The 21,757-nt window shown below is 44.3% G+C and overlaps 1 protein-coding gene and 1 pseudogene across 6 annotated transcripts in view; one reads left to right on the top strand and one right to left on the bottom strand.

Moving 5' to 3' along the window:
* Nucleotides 1–9,217: 9,217 nt before the first annotated feature.
* Nucleotides 9,218–9,336, bottom strand: LOC118612739 (annotated as a pseudogene).
* Nucleotides 9,337–16,654: 7,318 nt separating this feature from the next.
* SMARCA4 (SWI/SNF related, matrix associated, actin dependent regulator of chromatin, subfamily a, member 4) overlaps nucleotides 16,655–21,757 on the top strand; it is an 81,532-nt gene continuing 76,429 nt past the window's right edge. For 3 of the 6 annotated variants that reach the window (XM_036233706.1, XM_036233707.1, XM_036233708.1), the window contains exon 1: nucleotides 16,741–16,909. The gene's annotated coding sequence lies outside the window, so the exon portion shown is untranslated. Of the gene's footprint in view, nucleotides 16,707–16,740; nucleotides 16,910–21,757 lie in introns of those variants that run through there. The other 3 variants (XM_036233709.1, XM_036233710.1, XM_016153439.2) reach the window with 2 other exon arrangements.

Here is a 21,757-nt window from a genome sequence, read left to right as displayed (position 1 = left end):
ATAAAAACTACGCCCTCCTATCCCAGGGCGCGACTTCTCTGGCCCCTCTCCTCTCTGGACCAGTGAACCTCGCCCGGGAGTCCTCTCCCAATAAAGGCTTGCTTTTAAAACTTCTCTTGGCGTGTCACACGTTTACCTTACACAAAGTTAACTTTGCTGTTTTAAAATTGGTATACCGAAGATATGATTCTCTATCTTTTGGCTTCCAATAGTGCTTTTGCAATGTCAGCTGTCAGTATAACCGTTGTTTCTTTGAGGGTAATATTCATATCCTGGGTGATCTGAAAGTCAATTCTCTGCTTTTGATGCGCTACAGTTTTATTACAATTATTCTAAGTGGGGAGTTATTTTGATAAATTTTAATTTGAAATATAACATTATATAGTGAAGAATTACCTAGAGAAGTCTTGCATCTGCCCTGGCTCCTGGGAGGTAACCTCTAAACCCTTGGGATTTCCCATGACAGGAGTGTGTTGGCTTCACAATGGGCCCCTATGACCACACTTGATAGTTTATGCTATCTAGACGACTCATGGTGGGCCTTGGATAGTTTAGGCTAAGGAGATACTCAGAATGAGAGCTGGCCATACCAGAAAGAGTACCCACATGATTAAATGGATGAACCACGTGATATTGGCCCAACCTCCAGAGAAGGGAAAGGGAATTGGCAACTATTCAGTCAATCATGTAACAGTTCAAACAATGATGCCTACCTAATGAAACCCCAGTAAAAACTGAACAATAAATCTTTGGTGCACTTCTCTGGTTGGCAATAATCTTTACTTATTTTTGCTGATTAATTTTTGTTACCCCAGAGGACAATGCACCCCAGAGGACAACAGAAACATCTTGATGTTAAATCTCTCCACTGTCTTGGTCATGGTCAGTGCTGAGAGATACACAAGACTAATATTTTTCTATGTCTTATCTCCCTTTTGCTCCTTAATTCCTCCATTACTCCCTTCTTTTGTGTGATTGTTTTGTCCCCCTAGTACACCATTTTGATTCCATGCTCATTTCCTTTTCATAGGCTTTCGATCTGTCTGCTGCTTGCCAGCTTCTGCTGTCCCTTGCACCAGATGGCTGTGGACAGGACATGTCTTTATAGCTTTTGACAAATGCTACCTGGGAAGTTGCCTCAGCCCTGAGGGTAATGAAACAAAAACAAGCTTCTGTGCTAGTCCCTGGGGAGAGAGGTCTGAGGGCAGGTCAAATGCACAACCAGTTTTTTGAGAATGAGATCCATATTGTGCCCCACACACAGCTGGAAATAGCATCCAACCCCACAAGTTAAAGATTTTATCCCACAAGGCTGCCTCCTACCCCTTTGATGCCAATCACAAGTGCAGCTTATCACCTGTGCCTCCAACCCTAGGGCTATAAATCAGAGATACAGCCATGATTCCCTCCTTGGGTTTGATTAATTTGTTAGCGCGGCTCACAGAACTCAGTGGAAAATTTTACTTATTAAATTATAGTTTATTATAAAGGGTATTAAAGGGTACAAATGAACAGCTAGATGAAAAGATACCTAGAGTGAGGTCCTTCTTTCCCCATGGAGTTTGGAGCTTAGCACGTGGATGCATCTGGTTCACCAACCTGGAGGCTCTTTGAACCCTGTTCTCTGAGTTTTTGTGGAAGCCTCATTACAAATGCACAATTGATTAAATCATTGGCCATTGATGGTTGATTCAACTTCTAGTGGTAATTACCATATGTGTGTGCTGACTCAGGGCCTGGCTGGAGCTTTCATAATTCCATCCTGTTAGGTGGGATGCAGAATTGATCTCAGAAGGGGCGATGAGAGCATTTGGAAAGGGACTTCCATGTCCCTTCCACAAATATTGCTGTTGTGACCTTGATCAGATGAAAATAGTCTCCATGATTTTTCAGAGTAATCAGATAAACCAGTAGAATCTATTCTTAATTATCGGGTTGATGCTCCTTATTTGGAGAGTCTTCACATTTCTCAGCCTGTGCTTGAGGTTGGTCATGGGGACCTGGCTGCTGGGTGACTTGTATTATTGTTTATGAGGGTTTTTTTTTTTTTTTTATAAAATTCAGGTAAAATATGCATAACATAAAATTTACCATCATAACCATTTCTTAGTATTCAGTTCAGTGACATTAAGCACATTCACATTGTTGTGCCACCATCACCACCAGCCATCTCCAGAACTTTTCATTTTGCAAAACTGAAACTCTGTCCCATTAAACGTTAACTCTCGATTTCCCACTCCCAGCCCCTGGCACCCTCCACTCTACTTTCTGTCTTAGAATTTAACTCCTTTAGGGACCTTCTATAAGTGGAATCATACAATATTTGTGTCTGGCTTATTTCACAAAGCATAATGTCCTCAAGGTTCATCCAAAATGTAACATATGTCAGAGTGTCTCTCATTTTTAAGGCTGAATAATATTCTATTGCATGGATATACTTATAGTTCATCCATTTAGCCCTCAATGGACACTGGGGTCATTTCCACCTTTTGGCTGTTGCGAAAAATGCTGTTGTGAAAATTAATAAAAGAAACCTAACATTGGAGTTGGGAGGACGTATGGGTGGAGCTCTCATGTTCTACCACTCATCATTGGTTGCCCCAAACAGGAGGAAATGTACACTGGATCTCCAAAAGGAAGATGTTTTCTACTCTACTATCTCATAAGGAGGGAGATTTTCTCTTTCCCTGGCAACAGCTTAGCCAATGAGAGATTGTCACAATCTAGCCAATGAAAAGCCACTACACTCAGTTTCCTCCAATGGGCTCTTAGTTTATAACAGTTCTTCCAACTAATCCCTTTCCTCTATAAAATAATAATTCTTGTCCTTTGTTCTCCAACTGGCTTATGGTTTTGCCATAGTCTGCATGTCCCAAATTGCATTCCTCTGCTGTCTCTCAATAAATCCATTTTTGCTAGTAAAATAACTGTTTTATTTTTAAGGTCAACACTGCTATGAATGTGGATGTACAAATATCTCTTTGAGATCCTGCTTTCCATTCTTTTGGTCATATACCCAAAAGCAGAATTGCTAGACCATATGGTACTTGTATCTCTAAGTTTTCGAAGAACTGCCAGACTGTTTTCCACAGCAGCTGCACCAGATTACATTCCCACCAGCAGTGCACAAGGGCTCTGGTTTCTCCACATCCTCACTGACATTTGTTATTTCTGTTTTCTTGGTAGTAGTCATCCTTTGGTCTGAGGGGCGGGGCGTCGGGGAGAGGTGGTAGTCACTAGTCATGTCCCAGTGTTGAGTCTGCTTCTGCCTTCCTAGAAGTGTGTCTTGGGTTTATAAAACCATTAGAAGAACTGGTGAGCAGCCCTGGGGAGAAGTAACAGCCAGTGAGACCTAGGACAGTGAAACTCCTCCCCAGGAGAAGCAGGGCTACGGAGCCTTTCCCAAGGTCACCCTGCAGTCAGGAGCACAAGTGCAGGTGAGGTTCAAGGAACCCCAGGTCTGGTGGAGACAGGTTCTCATTTCTCCAGTTCAGGGTGGGACAACCTGTTCTGCCACAGTCCTCCAGATGCCACTCCCAGGCTTAATTTGCACTACAAATGAAGTCAGTGGAATAAAGGGAGGAGAAAGTACAGGAGAGGCAAAGAGGAGCCCAGGACAACTTAGCTCTGTCCCACGCGTGCCCTGCTGCAGGGTCTGCACAAACCCTAGGGCCGGGGTGATGAGTTATTCCTGCTGTGAATAGGTGATGGTAAAGGGAAGGTTAGAAGCCACTCAAATCAGTGCTTCTCAATGGGGGCAATTTTGCCCTCCGAGGGACATCTGGCTATGTCTGGAAATATTTTTTAGTGGTCAAAATTCTGAGGTTTGGAGGACTAGGAATTTTTTTTTAATAGGAAATATTTTTATTTCGAAAAGTATTGAAGGCATTCTAATACCTTAAACAGGATTCTAAACATGTAAGCCTATGAACAAATAAATATGCAAATCTATTCCCACTCTGGGGCTGGAATTAGATGTTGGACACCAGAGAGAAGATGTCCATTATCACGTAAGAGTCTCTGAAGTCATATAAATTTAAAATACTTCGTAATAGTGGATCGACATTAAATACTAGTCACTGAATGTTCATAACTTAATTTGCCTTGTAGACTGATAAAGTTCTGTCCATCAAACATGTAGAGACAGTCCCACCCCCAGTTGGCCCAGCCTCTGTCCCCAAGTCAGTGTACAGACATCTGAGCTCAGAGTTTAGAACACGTTCCCAGGGGAAGTGGGGAGTGCAGGGCGGGGGGATGGAGAAGAAGCCTTTAAAGGGTTGTTCCTGCTTTTGGACTGCCAGCTAGAGGCTGGAGGAACCTGCCATGACTGAGGCTGCTATATCTCCTTCTCATCCTTGGTGTTTTAAACAACCGACAGGGTCCTGGTGGTGGGGGCCTAGGTAGTTCTAAAGAGCAGACATGGAGGAGAGTAGACACAGTAGAGGGACACAAACCCAATCTTGTCTCTCCTTCACTGGCCCACACCAAACCAACAATCCTCTGAGCAGCCGCCAGAAAGTGGAATGGTCATTACAGTGAAGGTCTGAAAAGAAAAAAGAGAACAGGAACACTGGGTATCCTGCCAGGGGAAGCTTCTATAGGGAAGGCCAGACAAAGGCCTGAGCCCCATGATGTCACAGGTCTGGGCTCTGGCGTCAGAGCTGATTAGTGACAAATAGAGGTTGGGGTGTTTGCTCGACATCCTACAGTCACTAGATGCCCCCACAACAGGGAATTATGTGACTCAAAACATCAATGCACTGGCTGAGAACCCTTGCCTTGGATCACCTTCTAAAAAACCCTTGAGAGAATGGACCCAATGTGGGCCAAACCTGAGCAGGTTAATACAAGACTAATTTTAAGGAATTGGCTCGGGTGGTTATGAAGACTGGCAAGTCCAAAATCTGAAGACCCGAGAAGAGCTGATGCTAAGGCTGTCTGCTGGCAGAACTCCCTCTTGCTCAGGGGAGGTCAGTCGTTTGCTCTATCCAGGCCTTCAACTGACTGGATGAGGCCCACCTACAGTATGAAGGGCAATCTGCTTAACTCAAAGTCTACTGATGATTTCAATGTGAATCTTATCTAAAAACACACTGAAACATCCAGAATAATGGTTGATCTTGGCACTGTGGCCCAGCCTAATTGACACATAAAATTAACCATAACGTCACCAAAATAGGCTAGAAATGCCTGGGCACAGGACACTGTTCGCTGAACACTGTCTGGACAACTTCGGCGTGGACATCTTCCATTGTCTGGACATATCAGAGTTTATTTATTTATTCACTTATTGAGGGACATCTTGGTTGCTTCCAAGTTTTCACAATTGTGAATAAAGCTGCTATAAACATTCACGTGTAAGTTGTGTGCGGACATCAGTTTTTAACTCATTCGGGTAAATACTTAGGAGCACGATTGCTGGACCATATAAGAGTACATTTCATTTTGGAAGAAACTGCCAAAAATGCTTTCCAAAGTGGACATACAGACAAGTTCAATCTTTGTCCTTAGGGCTGGCAGAGGAACTCTGTTTTCTGTCCTTTGCCAGGGGGAAGCTGACTGCAGGGAGTGTGGACTGAATACATCTGCAATGTGGCATTTATCCCCTTTCCCTGTGGAGAAAATCAGCAGGAGGTGAGTCAGGGTTTGGCTCACTCGGACCCTTTTTCTCAAGGGTTTGTTAGAAGGCGATCTAAGGCAAGGGTTCCCAGCCAGCATCATTGACATTTTGAGTAAAATAACTGTCTGTTGTGAGGGCCACTCTATATTCCCCTTATATCTGAATTTACATATTCAAGGCTTAAAATAGCAGCTGGACCCCAGGAAGTGCTACACAAGTGTTAGCAACTACTGCTGATATTAATACCTGGCCCCTTAACACCGAATCCATTCAGCACATACCCTTTGGTTTGCTGAGCTCATCCATCCTTTCAACACCTTTAAAAAAGGAGTCTCTCCTAAGTGTCCCTATTTCTCCCAACAAAAGAAGGGTATCTAACCAGTCTGGGGGAAGTGGGTAGAAGTGAAATCTAAGCTGAGACTGGATGTAGTAAGCAAGCCAAGGAGGGAGGCAGAGAGGGCATTCATGCTGAGGACTCATGTCCGCACGTTGGTAGGCGTGCATGGCTGCTGTTCTGAAGCAGGTAGAGAAAGAACCACAAGGTAGGAGGCCGAAGGGAGCAGGGACTTGCAGGCCACATTAAAAAGTCAGGGCCTCATTCTGAGCTGTCAAGGATTTGTTTAAACAGGTGATACGGGCACTCAGCCCCAAAGGGTGTAGCAGTCTTCCTTTCTAGACCATGGCTCCTCCTGGGGACCAGACTGAAGCTCTGCTTAGACAGGGCCTGTTGCCCCCCAGTCCCCCACCCCTGATGTGTGATCCGGGGCCAGTTTCTTAATCCATGGGTTCAGCTGCCTTACCCGTGAAAAGGGCACTGGGTTACAATAGCCCGACCTTCACCAGATTGCCAAGAGGATTTCATGACCTGGGAGCTCACTAGCAATGCAGTTTACCAGGCCCTGCCTCAGATTTGCTGAATTGGATGCCCTGTGTGTGGGGCCTAGCAATCTGTGTGTTAAGACAGTGGTCCCCAATCTTTTTGGAACCAGGGACTGGTGCTCCTATGAGAATCTCGCCTGATGATCTGAGGCGGAGCTCAGGTGGTGATACTGGCACTGCGGAGTGGCTGCAAATGCAGATGAAGCTTCGCTCACTCTCCCACCCCAGCCTGGTTCTTAACGGGCCACTGACTGGTACTGGGCCATGGCCTGGGGGTTGGGGACCTGTGTTAAGAGGTCTTCCAGGTGATTCTGACACTCACACTAAAAATGTGTTTTCTAGCACATTTAAATATATAATTTTTTTAAAAAGGTCATTTTCAATTAATCACGTGGCCATGATGATATGTGGGAATACCTTATTGGAGTACTCCCACCTTTCTTCGAGTATCCGCAAGGAAGTGGGGTGTGTCCATGAGCCTGTGCATCTGCCCCACTGAAAACCCTGCTTCACATACTTTCTGGATAGTGAGACTCACTTGGGGCACTTTTTATTAATGAATTCTGGAGCCCCATCACAAGGGTTTCAGGATCTGCAGGAGATTATCCAGGTCCCCTCAGCAGTTCACCCACCCAGAGAACTTGGGAAGCGCTGTCCATGCTAATGTCCTTTCTTTGTATATTTCTCTAGAACATAATGTCCATCAGGGCAGAGGAGGTGCACAATACATATCAAGGAGCCAAGTGACAAATTAAGTCCTTTTTGTTGAATTGTCTCAGCACCCGACATGACTGTAGCTCCCAGAAGGGAGACCTTCTTTCCTTTTAATTTTCTTCTAGCAACTAAGGTATGATTATAAGCAGAAAGGACCAGAGATGTCTTCTGAGATCACTGATAAGCGGATGCATCTCCCTCAACCTGCTCATCTAGTCATTTGACCAAATTCAAATGAGCTCTGAAAGCCAGATAAAGTTAGATAACCCTACATTATACATAGCTCATGGTACAAAAGCTGGGGTGCTGAGTTCTACAGACTTTAGAATATTGTGCATTGTTCCTATAGACCTCAATGGGAGAGTGACACAATCAGAGTTTAAACTGTACCCTTGTCCTGAATGAGCTGGGGAGGACAGGAAGCCAAGTGCACTGGCCAGAGCTTATTGCTGCTCCTGCTGCTTCTTCAGGGGTCAACATTCAGGAAGGCCACGAGGACTGTAATTTCTCTCTCTCCCTCTCTGACTCTTTCTCTCTCTCTCTGTCTCTCTCTAACACAGAATGAGAGACCAAACATGCCCAAATGAATATGGCAGGCCAGTGAGGCCAAGTTTTCCTTGTAAATGTTAACCTAAGCACCTTGCTAGCCTCCCTGGATGGCAGCTTAAAGTATCTGAGAAAATGCCAGTGATTTCCAGTTTGGCTTTCTTTTATCATTGCTTTGTTTAACATAAACATTGATCATGTTAATGTTTATGAAAATTTTATCCCAATGATCTTTAAGATCTTCATATATATATATGTTTAAAAATCTTTGAAGGAGATCCTTACACTGCATTAGAAATAAAACACTTGTATAGTAGCCAAAGCATACAATAATGTTAGGATTGATTAATTATCTGCATGTTGACTTAAATTCCTAACGGGAAATTTTGAGATCATTGTTCATTCAGAAGTAGTTGTAAGAAATAATAGAGATTCCTCAGACACTGTCTCAGTTTCTCCCAGTCGTACCCTGCTTTTTTATTATGGTAGAATATACATAAAATTTACCATTGTTAAGTGGACAGTTTAGTGACATTAAGTACATCCACATGCTGTGCAAACATCACTGCTATCCATCCGCAGAGTTCATTCACCTTCCCAAACTGAAACTCTGTCCCCGTTAAACACTAACTCTCATTGTTCCTCCCCCAACCCCAGATAACCTCTATTCTACTTTGTCTCTATTTATTTGCCTGTTCTTGGTACCTCAGACAAGTAGAATCACACAGTATTGGTCCTTTTGCATAAGTATGATGTCTTCAAGGTTGGTCCATATTGTAGCATGTGTCAGCATTTCCTTCCTTTTTAAAGCTGAATGACATTCCATTGTATGGATGGACCACATTTTGTTTATCTAGTCATCTGTCAATAGACAATTTGGGTGATTCTATGTCTTGTCTATTGCAAATAATGCTACTACGAACAGGAGTATACAATTATTTATTTGAGTCCCCAATGGAAATCTTTTGTAAAATGATAGTACGATATCACAGCGAGGATATATTTATATTTATTTAACATAAATAACTCCATTACTCCCACCCCAGCTTTACTGAGAATAATAGTCAGCACATTGACATTGATACACTTCATTGATCTTATTCAGACTTTCCCAGGTTTACTTGTATTCATTTGTGCATGTGTGTGTTTGTGTGTGTGCATGCACAAAGTTCCATACAAATTTTCATGGGTGCCGGAGTATCCACCATGGCAGTCGACTGCTAATCTAAAATAAAATATACTGCTAATCTCCATTTGAAAATGTAATCCTTTCAAAAATGTTATATATGTGGAATCATATTGTATGTAACCCTTTTTTAAAAAAATAAAGATTATTTATTTTTATTATTTTTTCTGGGGGGGGGGGGGCGGGCAAGGCAACCCTTGGTTGACCTCACAGATTGCAAGTACCTTGTCAGTTTACAATCTTTTTATTTATTTTTATTTTTTTATTTTTTACACCTACAGCACCTGGTCTTCCTAGTTGGTCTCCCATCCAAGTACTAACCAGGCCCAACCCTGCTTAGCTTCCGAAATTAGACAGGATTGGGCTTATTCAGGGCAGCATGGCTAGAGATGGTATGACTGTATGTAACCTTTTTGAGGTTTGTTTTTTTTTTTAGCGCAGCATAATTTCCTGGAGGTGCATCCTGGTTGTTGCAAGAATCAATAGTTCACTTTTATTGCTGAGTAGTACTCCACTGTTCAGATGGACCAGATTGTTTAACCATTCACCTGCGTGAAGGACCTGGTCTGTTTTTAGTTTTTGTCTATTACAGATGAAGCTGCTATGAACATTCATGCACAGATTTCTGCATGCACATACGTTTTCATTTCTCTAGGATAAATTCCCAGCAGTATACTTAATAGGTCATGTGATGGTTGTCTGTTTAGTTTCTTCTGAAACTGCCAAACTGTTTTCCAGAATGGCTGCACCACTTACATCCCCACCTTCCCAGTTTCTCCACATCTTTGCTAGCATTTGGTGTTGTCACTAATTTTTATTTTAGTTGTTCTAATAGGTTGTTTAGTGATTTCTCATTGTGGTCTTAATTTACATTTCCTTAATGGCTAATGACACTAAACATCTTTTCTTGTGCCTATTTGCCATCTGTACATCCTCTTTGGTCAAATGACTAAATATATCAAACCTAGCCCAAATAATATGTTTGGGGCATGTGTGTGTGTAACCTATTGCTGTTTACCCAAAGTTTAGTGATTCAGAACTAGTGTTTTAGAAGAGCTTAATAAATTCAACCTAAAATAAAATATACTATACCGAGAATAAAACACCTATAAAACTATGGCAAATATGGGTACTTAGGCTTCCACCTATAGTTATAGGAAGTGGCATGGTTTAGTGCAAGCATAATGTGACGTGCTGGTTATCTGCTGTGTTGAATTAAAACCATGGCTGCTTGCTAAAAGAAACCTATTGTCCTAGGTTTGTAATTTGAAAGGACTGCTTTATATTTTCTCACACTACACATCTCACTGCTTGAGTTGGGAAAACTGCTTTCCTGTGAGGCCTGTTTTTCAGGGCAGTAGGTCTTGTTTGAGGAATAATACCTATTTGATTAATAAATGTGATTTCACGTTACAAATAAGATCCAAAAAATTACTGAAAAATTATTCACTTTACAGTGGCAACTGAAGAGGATGCATTTTATGTTTTTACACACGGCATGGACATGGGTGAACTTTTTTCTTCAAGCCCTTGATGTTGAGTCAAAAGAGAGAAATCAATTTTTCTCTGTGATGGTTAATTCTATGCATTGATGTGGCTAGGCCATGGTGCCTAGTTGCTTGGTCAACTACCAATCTATATGTTGCTATGGAGGTATTTTTTAGATGTGATTAACATTTAAATCAGTTGCCATTGAATAAAGTGGACATTATGTGGGTGGGCCTCATCCAATCAGTTGAAGGTCTTTAGAGCAAAGACTGAGGTTTCCCAAAGAAGAAATTCTCTTCAAGACTCTAGTATGGAAATCCTATCTGAGTTTCCAGCTCCTGCCCTGCAGAATTCGAACTCAAGACTGCAACACTAACTTTTCCTTGAGTTTCCAGGCTGGGGGCCTACCCTACAGGTGAGATTTCAAACTTGCCAGCTCCTATGATCACATGAGCTATTTCCTTAAAATAAATCTTTATCTGTCTAAATATATATGCATACTCTCTCCTCCCTCCCTCCCTTCCTCTAGAACACAGTCTATATTTTGTTTCTCCAGAGAAGCAGAATCAATAGGATGTATATATGTATAACCTACACCTTACTGATTCTGTATCTAGAGAATCCTAACACAGCCTCTGAACCATGTGAAAACTATGAGAAACTCTCACCTCATAGGCCAACAGATATGCAGGATGTAGACATCAACACAGACTTTGAGATTGTTAAAACCAACAGTGAATTTTATTTTCTCCTCGTGGGGAGTGATGCTGTGAACATCTGGTCTTTTGTACACCTCTGTGTTCACAGCACACCCTTCCCCATGTACCTCACACTATCCTTCCCTCCTGGGAAGGCAGCAGGGGCTAGTGTCATGGCCCCATGTGGCAGATGGGGAAGGTGACTTGGTCAAGGACACATGAGATGTATGTGGAGCCTAATGTTATTAACTCCAGGCCAGGGTCCGCACATTTCCCCTGCTGGCCTCTGAGAAGCTGGGGGTATAATACTCAGTCCTCAGGAAGCATCTTGTAGGCCCAAATTCCATGTGAAAGGCAGAAGCAGCATTGAGTTACCCTGAGAGCTCCCCCCTTGGCACCCATGCACTCCTCCTCTCATCCATGCTCCAGGAATCTGGTGCTATGCTAGGTGCTGGATACATGGATGATGGCAACAGACACAAAGCTTATGTTCTACCATGGGAGATGAGAACCATGAAGGAAAATAAACTGGGAATGCAGGATGGGGCATCTACAACATTATGTAGGGTCTCTGGGAGAGGGAGCCATGCAGGTGTTGGGAACACATGAGCAAAGGCCCTGGGGCAGGAATGAGCCAGGTTTGAAGACCTGTGAGCAAGGAGCCTAGTGTCAGAAGTAGACTGAGGTAGGAAGAGGGTAACAGGAGACACAGTCAGAGAAGGAACAAAGGGCCTGTAGGCCCCTGTGATTACCAACTTTTGCTTATTTGTTTGTTTATATTTTTAAAATTAACTTTATTCTTTTAGAGCAGTTTTAGGTTCATAGCAAAAGTGAGCAGAAAGCATAGTGTTCCTATATATTCCCCTCCCTCACTGTGTACAGACTGCCCCACTATCCATATCCCCCACCGGAATGGTGTATTTGTTACCAGTGATGAACCTACACTCACACATCGTCATCACCCAAAGGCCATAGTTTACATTTGGGTCCACTCTTGATGTTGTACATTCTATGAGTTTGGACAAGTGTAGAGTGACATGTCTCCACCACCACTGTAGCATCCCACTGAATGGTTTCACTGCCCTAAACATCCTCTGTGCTCTACCTGTTCATCCCTCCCTCTCCTCTAATCCCTGGCAACCACTAATCTTTTTACTGTCCATCATTTTGCCTTTCCCCAGAATTTCATACAGTTGGAATGATACAGTATGTAACCTGTCCAGATCTTCTTTGACCTAGTAATATGTATTTAAGGTTCCTCCATGTGTTTTCATGACTTCATAGTTCATTTCTTTTTAGCACTGAATAATAATAGTCCATTGCCTGGATGTACCACTGTTTGTTTATCTATTCACCTGTTGCGAGATTTCTCTCTTTTTTTAACTTTTATTTTTTCCTCCTCTTTAATTCCTCCCACTCCCACTTCCATCCCCGACCTATGGATGTTGCCATTTCCCCTTTAAGAACTGGATCTTTGAAGGCCGAGCATCTCCTCCCATGCGATCGCGCAGGGCGCACCTGGGGCCTGGTGCACCCAGGGTATGGTCCGTGGCTCCACCTGGGGTGTGAAACCAGGACATTCTGCGTGTAAAGCTGACGTGCTAACTACTACACTATGGAGCCACCCCCTGCAAGATTTTCGATCGCTTCCAAGTCTTGGCAATTATGAATAAAGCTTACGTTTCAGTGTGGACATCTGTTTTCAACTCCTTTGGTTAAGCACAAAGGAGCATGATTTCTGGGTCATATGGTAAGAGGATGTTTAGTTTTGTAAGAAACTGCCAAACTATCTTCCAAAGTGACTAAACCAATTTCGCATTCTCATCGGCAAGGAATGAGAGCTCCTGTTGCTCACCTCCTCACCAGCATTTGGTGTTTTAAGAGTTTTGGATTTTTCCCATTCTGATAGCTATGTAGTAGTAGCACACTGTTGCTTTAATTTGCAATTCTGTAATGATATATAACGTTCAACACCTTTTCATATGCTTATTTGTCATCTGTATACCTTCCTTGGTGAGGTGTCTGTTCAGGTTTGTCCATTTTTAAATTGGGTTGTTCATTTTCTTATTGTGGAGTTTTAAGAGTTCTTTGTGTATTTTGGATAACAGTCATTTATCAGATGTATCTTCTCAAACATTTTGTCTCAGTCTGTAGCTTGTCTTCCAATTCTTTTGATGGTCTTTGCCTTTTATTCTTGGCAAGATGGGAGCCATTGGAGAGTTTTGAGCAAAAAAGGGACATGACGGAACTGAAATTTTTAACTCCTGTATAATATCCAAGTGATGGTGTTTGAGCAGCAATTTTCTAGAGCTCAAGGGTGAGGTCTAGGCAAGAGATAAATTTGGAAATCATCATGATGTAGATTTTTTTCTTAAATTAAGATTCATATAACATAAAATTAAATATTTTTAATTGATCAATTCAGTGATATTTAGTACATTCCCAATGTTGTGTAAGCACCACCTCTATCTAGTTCCAAAATCTTTTCATTGTCCCAAAATAAAACCTTTTACCCTTAAGAAGTTACTTCCTCTACTACCCTCAGCTCCTGACAATTTGCTTTCTGTCTCTATGGATTTTCCTATTCTGCACATTTGAAATAAATAGAATCATACAATATGTAGCCTTTTGTGTCTGACTTCTTTTGCTAAGCACGTTTTCAAGGTTCATCCACATTGTAACGTGCTTTAGAACTACATTTCTTTTTATGACTAAATATTCCATTGAATGTTTAATACTACAGTTTATCCATTTGTTTGTTGAGGAACATTTGGACTGGTTCTACCTCTTGGCTACTGTGAATACTGCAGCAGCAATGAACATTTGTTTAGGATTATTTGTTTGAGTACCTGTTTTCAATTCTTTTGGGTAGATACCTAGGATGTAGTTTTTTTTTTTTTTTTTTTTTTTTTTTTTAAGGTCACAAGACTGGAAGCTAAATGGGTAAATGTTAATACATAAATGTAGACCAAAGCCTTAGTTCTGGGGCGGTTCATTATTAAGAGGCCAGTATGAAGATGAGGAAGCTATAAAGACCCTGGGAAGAAGTAGTCGATGGGGTGAGAAGAAACCCAGGAGTGTGCGGTACTCTGGAAGCCAAGTGAGGTGACTGTTCTAAGGAGGGAATGTGTCAGCCGTTGCCAACAGGTCAAGATGAAAACAGACCCCTGGATTTAGAAATAGGTAGGTCCTTGTGACTGCAGCAAGAGTCATTTCGGTGGAGTAGGAAAGGCCCCAAAAGAGTAAGTTTAATGGAAATTAGAAAATACTTAAATAGAGAGATATACCATGTTCATGGAAGACTTAACAGTATTATGATGGCAATTTTCCCCAAACTGCTCTACAGATTCAAAGCAATCCCAATCCAAATCCCATCACACTTTTTTAGGTAGAAACGACAAGCTGATTCTAAAATTTATATGGTAATGCAAAGGGCCTACAGTAGCCAAAACAATTTTTTAAAAGACTAAAGTTGGAATACTACCTGATTTCAAGACTTATTATAAAGCAACAGTAATCAGGATGGTGTGGTCTTAGCACAAGGGTAGACCTTATTGATCAATGAACAGAACAGAGTCTAGAAACAGACTCAACTGATTTTGACAAAAATGCCAAGGTAATTCAATGGGTAAGCAGCTAGTCCAGAAAAACTGGTGCTGGAATAACTGAATATCCCTTTGGAAAACAATGAACTGCAATCTTACCTCACATCATGTACAAAAATTAACTGGAAAAGTATCATAGTTAATGGCATCCGTTTTGCTTAACCTGGATTCCAATGTACAGCCATGAACATTGGAATCCAGACTAAGCAAAATGGATGTCTTTAGAATTGTCCCCAATGGACATCTTATCTTTCAAACGGGACTCCTGATACTTCCTTGCCAGAGTTTCCATGTCCCCATTGTCCCAGCTGCAGAGAAAGCTGGAGTTAACTTTTTAACTCTTTGGGTTTTGGCAGATATACCACTTCCTCAGAGGTCTAGCTGATTCCTCAGTCCTAGGAAGGTCTCGTTTTATGACCTTATCACACCCTAGGTTTTTCTTTCATTGCACTTAGATTTTTCTATAGTGTATTAGTGTGATCAGTATGGCAGATAGTCAACTGTACTCATGGACTGCTTCATGGTCAGGAACCCTGCCTTCTCGGTGCATCACTGTATGCCTATGACCACCTCAGTGTTTAGCATGTTGAGAGCACTTAAGAAACATTATTTAAATGAGAGAGTTTGGACCCCACTTGCCAATTTACTGTGTGCATTACTTAACATTATGAGCTAAGGTTTAAAAAACTCCAAGGTGGCCTGCTTTTCATGGATGCCATCGTTTCCATTTTACAGGTGAAGAAAGGAAAGTGTAGGCAAGTCAAATAAACTTGCCTAATGACCCTCAGCTATTTACAATGGAATCGGGTCTCAAATCCAGACCTTTTTGACTTCAGCATGAGATCTTACCTTCAGCTCTATCTTGCAAGTGGTTTACCTTGGGCTTTGAAAGACTCAACTAGCTGATGCAGGTATGATACACACTCAGTAGGCAGTCTCTATATCATTTCCATTTAAAAAAATGTGAAGTATCTAGTATGTGGCGGTGAAAGGAACCATGCTAGCTGCTGGGTACTCACTAGTGACTGAAATTAATATCTTTGTCATGGAGACAACAGAAATAGGGTACCCATGAAATGCGAAGGAAGGGAAAAGGAGGCAGTGATAGAAGGCAAAGCTTGATGTGGTGAGTCAGCTAACACCTAAAAAATGAGGTGTCACAAGTTGTGGAAAGTGACCTTGGGGAACGCCTGTTCAGTTGGGGGACTAAATGAGGTGGCGTTGGAGATACTTTCAGAACACAGAAGAGACCATCTAGAGGCTCTAGGCCCACTAGAAAAAAGGCGCTCTCCCTCACTGCTTCATTTAAAATTTCCACAACCGCCAAGTCTCCGGATCAACATAATGTATTTTACACCGCACCACTAGGCAGTTGTCTGTCTATTCCGTGCTGCAGGACCTCCGTCTGGGACACAGCGGGTTAACAAATATTTGCTATATTAACAGCACTAGGTAGGCTTAGCAGAAAGGCCCACCGGTCGGGGCCCACCTAGCCTCACTGAACAAGCCCTGCCACCCCCCGACCAGGGATCAAAGAAACTCCGAGGCCCGCGCTAGGCCGACTTTGCTCAACTTCAGTCCAGCCTCACGCTCGATCTCAGGTCCTCATGCCGACTCTTAAAGCCACTCGGCGACCCCTTCCCGGTAAACATCACCGCCTCTCCATCCCATCCCCCAAACACAAGCCTCCAACGCCACCACAGCCGCAGTAGCGCCCGCTCTGCGCACGCTCGGCGGCGTGGAGAAGAGCGGCGTGCGGAAGACGGAGACCCCTGTGCGCAGACGCAGATTCTTCCTGGACAGAGGTGGGTGGTGCGTCCATGGGGTGTGTTCTTTCTGTCCGCACCCACCTTCCCTGGACTCGAGCGGATGCGCATGCGCAATGAGAGCGGAAGAGCGGGCGGGCGCGCGCACGAGACCAAGCGGGCGGCGGAAGCGGGAGAAGCCGTCGGCGGGGGGGAGGGGAGTCGGTGAGTGCGCGCGCAGCGGGGGCGCGGGAGCCGTAAGGGGGGGGCGGCTGAGGCGGGCGCGCGCACAAGCCTTACCCTCGCTCTGTGGCGCCGGTGGCGGCTTCTTTGTTTCGTGAGGATAGGCGAGAAGCCCACTCTGCCCCCGGCCCTTGCGCGGAGGGGCGGGGGCGGCGCCAGGAAGGCGGCGGCGCCGGCAGCTCCGGGTAAGGAACGCAGGCCGCGGAGGGAGCGCGGCATGGGGCTTGGGAGGACGGTTTGAATGGACCCGAAGCGCCAAGGGGGGAGGGGGCCGCTGGGTCCCGGAACGGGGTCGGGGTACGGCGGCGCCCGAGGGTCAAGAAGCCCAGCCGGTACCGCGCGCGCGGGGACAACCACAGTGTAGCGAGGCCTCAACGGGTACAGCATCCGCGGACTGGCGGGCTGGCGGGGTGGGAGCCCGGGCCGCATGGAGGTCGCGCGTCCCCTGCGCGCGCGCTCGCCGGGGTCGCCGGACAAAGCTTGCTGCCCCCTCGGCCGGCTAGAGGTCTCCGCGGCGGCTGTAACAATAGCCAGGCGTCTGGGATTTTCTAGCTATGTTGTAAAGCGTCCGACCCGAATATTACCTTTTTGGCGAGGCTGCGATCTCAGCTCAGTAGGAAAAACCTCTGATGTATCCAATGTCGCCTGGACACCAGCCCCCTTGGGTTAGCCGACCTAAAATTTTATTTTAAAAATCAACTACTTTAGATTTTCAAGGAAGGGTCTCTCCCCATCCCTTGCAAGTAGTGACTTCAAAATGTTTACCCTGAGTTGGGGGGTCGGCAGCAAGTGGAGGAAGACCCGAGAACTGCTATTGAAAGCTCTGTGTGTGTGTGTGTTTGCATCCTTTTTTTCTTCCCAATTGATTTTCCAGAGTAAGCCTTTTATTTAAAACGTAGAGGTTTCGGGAGAGTGTTTTGTGCCCATCTTGAAGCCACCAAAAAGTTTATTGTTTACATAAAACGTCTTGACTTTTTACCTCCAGTGAATCCTTGGGAAAGTAAAAGCCACGTCCCAGGAATTTGAAACAAGTTTTCAGTTTGAATTGACCGGATTAGGGTTCAGTTCCTGGCGCTGTCCGGCCATTTAGCTGTGTGACTTTAGACAAATAGTTAATCTCTCTGAATCTCTTAGTTTCCTCCTTTGTTAAATGAGAATAATGTCACAAATGGAGCTGGATAAACCTTGTAAAATGGTTCCTGGCAAGTGGGAAGCCCTCCTTCATTGTTCAGCAAATATCCTTTGAGTCCCTACTGGTGTCAGATGGTTGGAGGTCAGATGCCCTCAGGGTCCTCTCCAATTTTGTAGGGGAACAGTGTTATGGTAAATGTGGGGAACAACTCCTTGGCTCATCATTTAATACTCACAGATCTGTGAGGGGAACACAGTGGCTGTCCAGGGAAGTGGTTCCAGTCAGGGATCAGGGAGGTTTCGTGGAAGAGGAGGGGTACTTGATTCAGAATCTGAGAGGATGTGCAGGCTCATATTTTGACTACCCAATGCCTCGCTGCATTGGCACATTGCCTTGATCCTTTTCCAGTTAGGAGTTAACCCCAGTTTGTAATTACACATCCATCTGTTCTTCTCTGAGGGCCATCAGAGCAGGGGTGGTGTCTCTTGCAGTATCTCCCTGGACCTGGTGAGCATGGTGGGCCCTTAACAAACATTTGTGCAATGAATGAAAGGCCCTTGGGAGCATTGACTGAACATGTGTGTGAAGTGCTTGGCACAGGACGGGGCCTGGGTTGTAAACAATAAACATTAGTTGTTGTTGGTTTTTAACTTTCCAGGCCATTGTTTCCCAAACCTCATTTCCCCAGAAGGAGAGTGCAGGGCAGGTAGGTAATGTAGGGTGGTGAGTTTCGGTTCTGGAATCAGACTTCCTGGATTCACATTCACCTCTCTGAATCTTAGCTTGATCTCTAGCAAGGTACTTAACAGTGGGTTTCCCCACTTATGAAACAGGTATGAGTGATGTCAACTCAAATAGTGGTTGTGAGCGTTTAATGAGATAACATGTGAAGCGGCATAATACACTGCAGCATCTGTCATATAGTCAGCTAGTAATATTTCCCTAATTTGCCTTAAAAGTAAATGCAGATATAATTGTGAAAATAACAAATGTTTCTCCGTGTACCCTCTAAAATCATTTTGTGTCCAACTCTTCAGGAGACGTTAATCTTGCAGGTTTTTGCGTTGGGGGCGGGGTGACATCAGATCTGTGGAGACATCAGTGTGGTCTCCAAACTTTGTCTGTGAAGAGCACTCCACATAAACTCATTTTTATTTACATACCTTTGCCATTCCTTGTGGATCCTCGAAACACTAGGAGGTAGCCCCAGAGCAGATGTGGGAGGGTGGGAGGAACTAGGTATTTTGGGTGAATGTCTGATGAGAACAGAATTCTGCTGAAGAAACTGACATCCAGGGATATTGCTTCACTGGGGATGCTGCAGTCAGCCACCCTGGGATGGACTCCTGGCTTCGCCATTTTCCTTTTTGGTGCCTTAGAGAAATGGAGGTGGCAGTGCCTGGCACATAATAGGTCCTAAGATTTTTCAGCTAATTTTAGCCTCAGTCATCAGGGCTTCTGTGGCACAAAGGGACCCATTTACATTGATAGTAGACTGAACATAATGTGAATGGTGCCCCCTGGAGTTGTTCAGAAAGTGGCCCACGAGGGACCCATTCACACTGACCACAGAGAGAACACAGTGTGAATGGAGTTGTGCAAGAAGCAGCCCAACCACTCATTCCCCATTCATACAGTGAACAAATGTGCACTGAGTGCCTCCCACGAGCCAGGCACTGCTGGGGGTTGGTGATTCAGCTGGGAACAGGCAGACAAGGGCCTTGTTCTGGTGCGCTTGAATCCATCTCCTTATTTGCAAAGGGGGACAATAATAGTATCCAACTTGTAGGACTAGTTTCAAGGACTAAATGACAAATGTAAAGTGCTTAGTAGGGTGCCTGGCACATAGTGCTGGACGCCTACAACATCTTGGTGGGTATAGAATTTATTTTTGCTCCATTGTAATAGTTCCCTGTGTTTTCAACATGATAACAAAGGCATTAGCTCCTCCATCTCGTCCTTAATACTCAAAAATGTATGCTTTCCAATTTCACCATAAGGCATTGGAAAGAGGGAAGTGTGTTTAGTGGCATGGCTTTTGAAAAATGCCAAATGTTCATTGTCCATTTCACATATTTTCTCATAACTTGTAACAATGATTAGAACACCAGAGCAAATCAAAGTTTTTAAAAAAAATTAGGATTGAAGAAATGTGGAAAACCTATAAAAAAGCAGTAACACTGCTAGAATATGGGGGAAATGTTCAAGGGGGAACATATCAAAATGGAGTCAGGCTAAATGGAGCTGCTGTTGCTGTCGCCCTTATAGATGTCATCCAGAAATATTAGGCTCAGGAATATGACCAGTGATATCTTGGGCAGAATTTTCTGTTAGTACTTCTGCTATTAACTTTTAGGGATATGGATTGGTGGGCTTGAGAAATTCAGCCACTACTCACCTTCCTTTACGGGGAAAGGGCCTGGAGGGGAATATCAGGTGTAGCAGGGTTTGTGGGGAGATCAGATTTCACATGACAGAGGTAAGAGAGGGGATGCATCGGTTTCCCTCCAGTTCTTTCAGGGCAGAGGCTTTCTTTAGAAAACAGGTACATGTTAGCAGGGCATAAACCTGCCTGGCCCCTTCCTGGCTTTTGCACCCCAGAGAGTTTCCAGAGCTTCACTTTGGGACTCGATTACTTTGCTAAAGGGGAATGTCTTCATTTTTTCATGTGGACGCTTGTTACTGGGAATAGTCTGAGTTTTGCCCAGTGTGAAGTTAACCAGCTGTGAGTGTAATAAAGTAGAATGGGCCCCATTTTTAGTGGCGGTGGCCTTTAAGATGGCTTCTTGGGCTGGTTTAAGTTCTTTTAACTGCAGGTCACGCACCACTGGCTCAGGAAACAGGTGGCTGCATGGCAGTTGCTGCCTCACCTGTTACAGTTGGAGGCTTGAGGTGGCAGAGTTTGATGTGTGCCACCCTGACTTGCCTGGAGGGTCCCAGTAAAGTAGCATGGTGGATGGTTTTACTATCCTAATGGTGACGCTAAAGCACAGGGGGCCACTCACTGTGGCCTGGGAACTGCACCTGGCCCTGGCGATCGTGGATGCGGGGTGCGGGTACACTGAGTGACCTTGCCAGCCTCCACAGAACACTCCCTTCATGCTCCTCCCTGTTGGAGGGCTTCTCTTTTTCTGTACTCCATACCCTTCCAGGTTCTCCTCTTATACTTTCTGACCCTCACCCTGAGGCAGTTGCTCAGTCAGACCTGAGGCAAGACTCTACTTACTCCCTGTGTGACTTTAGGTGAATGACTTAGTCTCTCTGAGCATACAATTCTGCTCCTCCCATAGTTCCCCCAGTTCTCAGTATCAAACAAAGGGGATGTGAGATGGTCACCTTGATCATCTTTGGCTCCTCTCACCCCCATATCTGTTTCATCAACCTATCCAGGGAAATCTTCTAACACTTTCATCACATCAAGTCATTGCTTGCCCAGAACATTCCAGTGGTTTCCCATTGCACCTTGAGTATCCTTCTGCCTCCTCACCACTGCCCTCCAGGCCTGTGGTCTGCTCTCCCACCCATGTCTGACCTCTTCTGCCATACCCTTTTCACCTGTTCTGCTTCAGCCAGGTCCCACCCCAGGGCTTTTGCACTTCTGCCTCTAGGTAGCTGTGTGGCTCCTATTTCACTTCAGGTTTCTGCTCAGATATGTCCCAGTCAGTAAGATCATCCCTGGCCACTGTGATTGCAAGAGCACCTCCATCAGCTGGACCGTTAACTCTACTTGAGTATTTTTTCATAGCACTTCCACTACATGACGACATCCTGTTATTTCTGTGCTCATATCTGTCATTCAGTTATAAGTCCCACAAGGCAGGGACTTTGTTCTTTGCTGGATACCCAGCACCTAGAACCTTGCTCAGCCTAGAGTTGAGATTTGTGGTGGCTGTGAGGGCCT

Source organism: Rousettus aegyptiacus, unplaced genomic scaffold (assembly GCF_014176215.1).
Source record: "Rousettus aegyptiacus isolate mRouAeg1 unplaced genomic scaffold, mRouAeg1.p scaffold_m13_p_16, whole genome shotgun sequence".
Taxonomy (NCBI): Eukaryota; Metazoa; Chordata; class Mammalia; order Chiroptera; family Pteropodidae; genus Rousettus; species Rousettus aegyptiacus.
The sequence above is the reverse complement of the archived record's forward strand: the minus strand, read 5'-3'. Positions and strand labels throughout refer to the sequence as shown.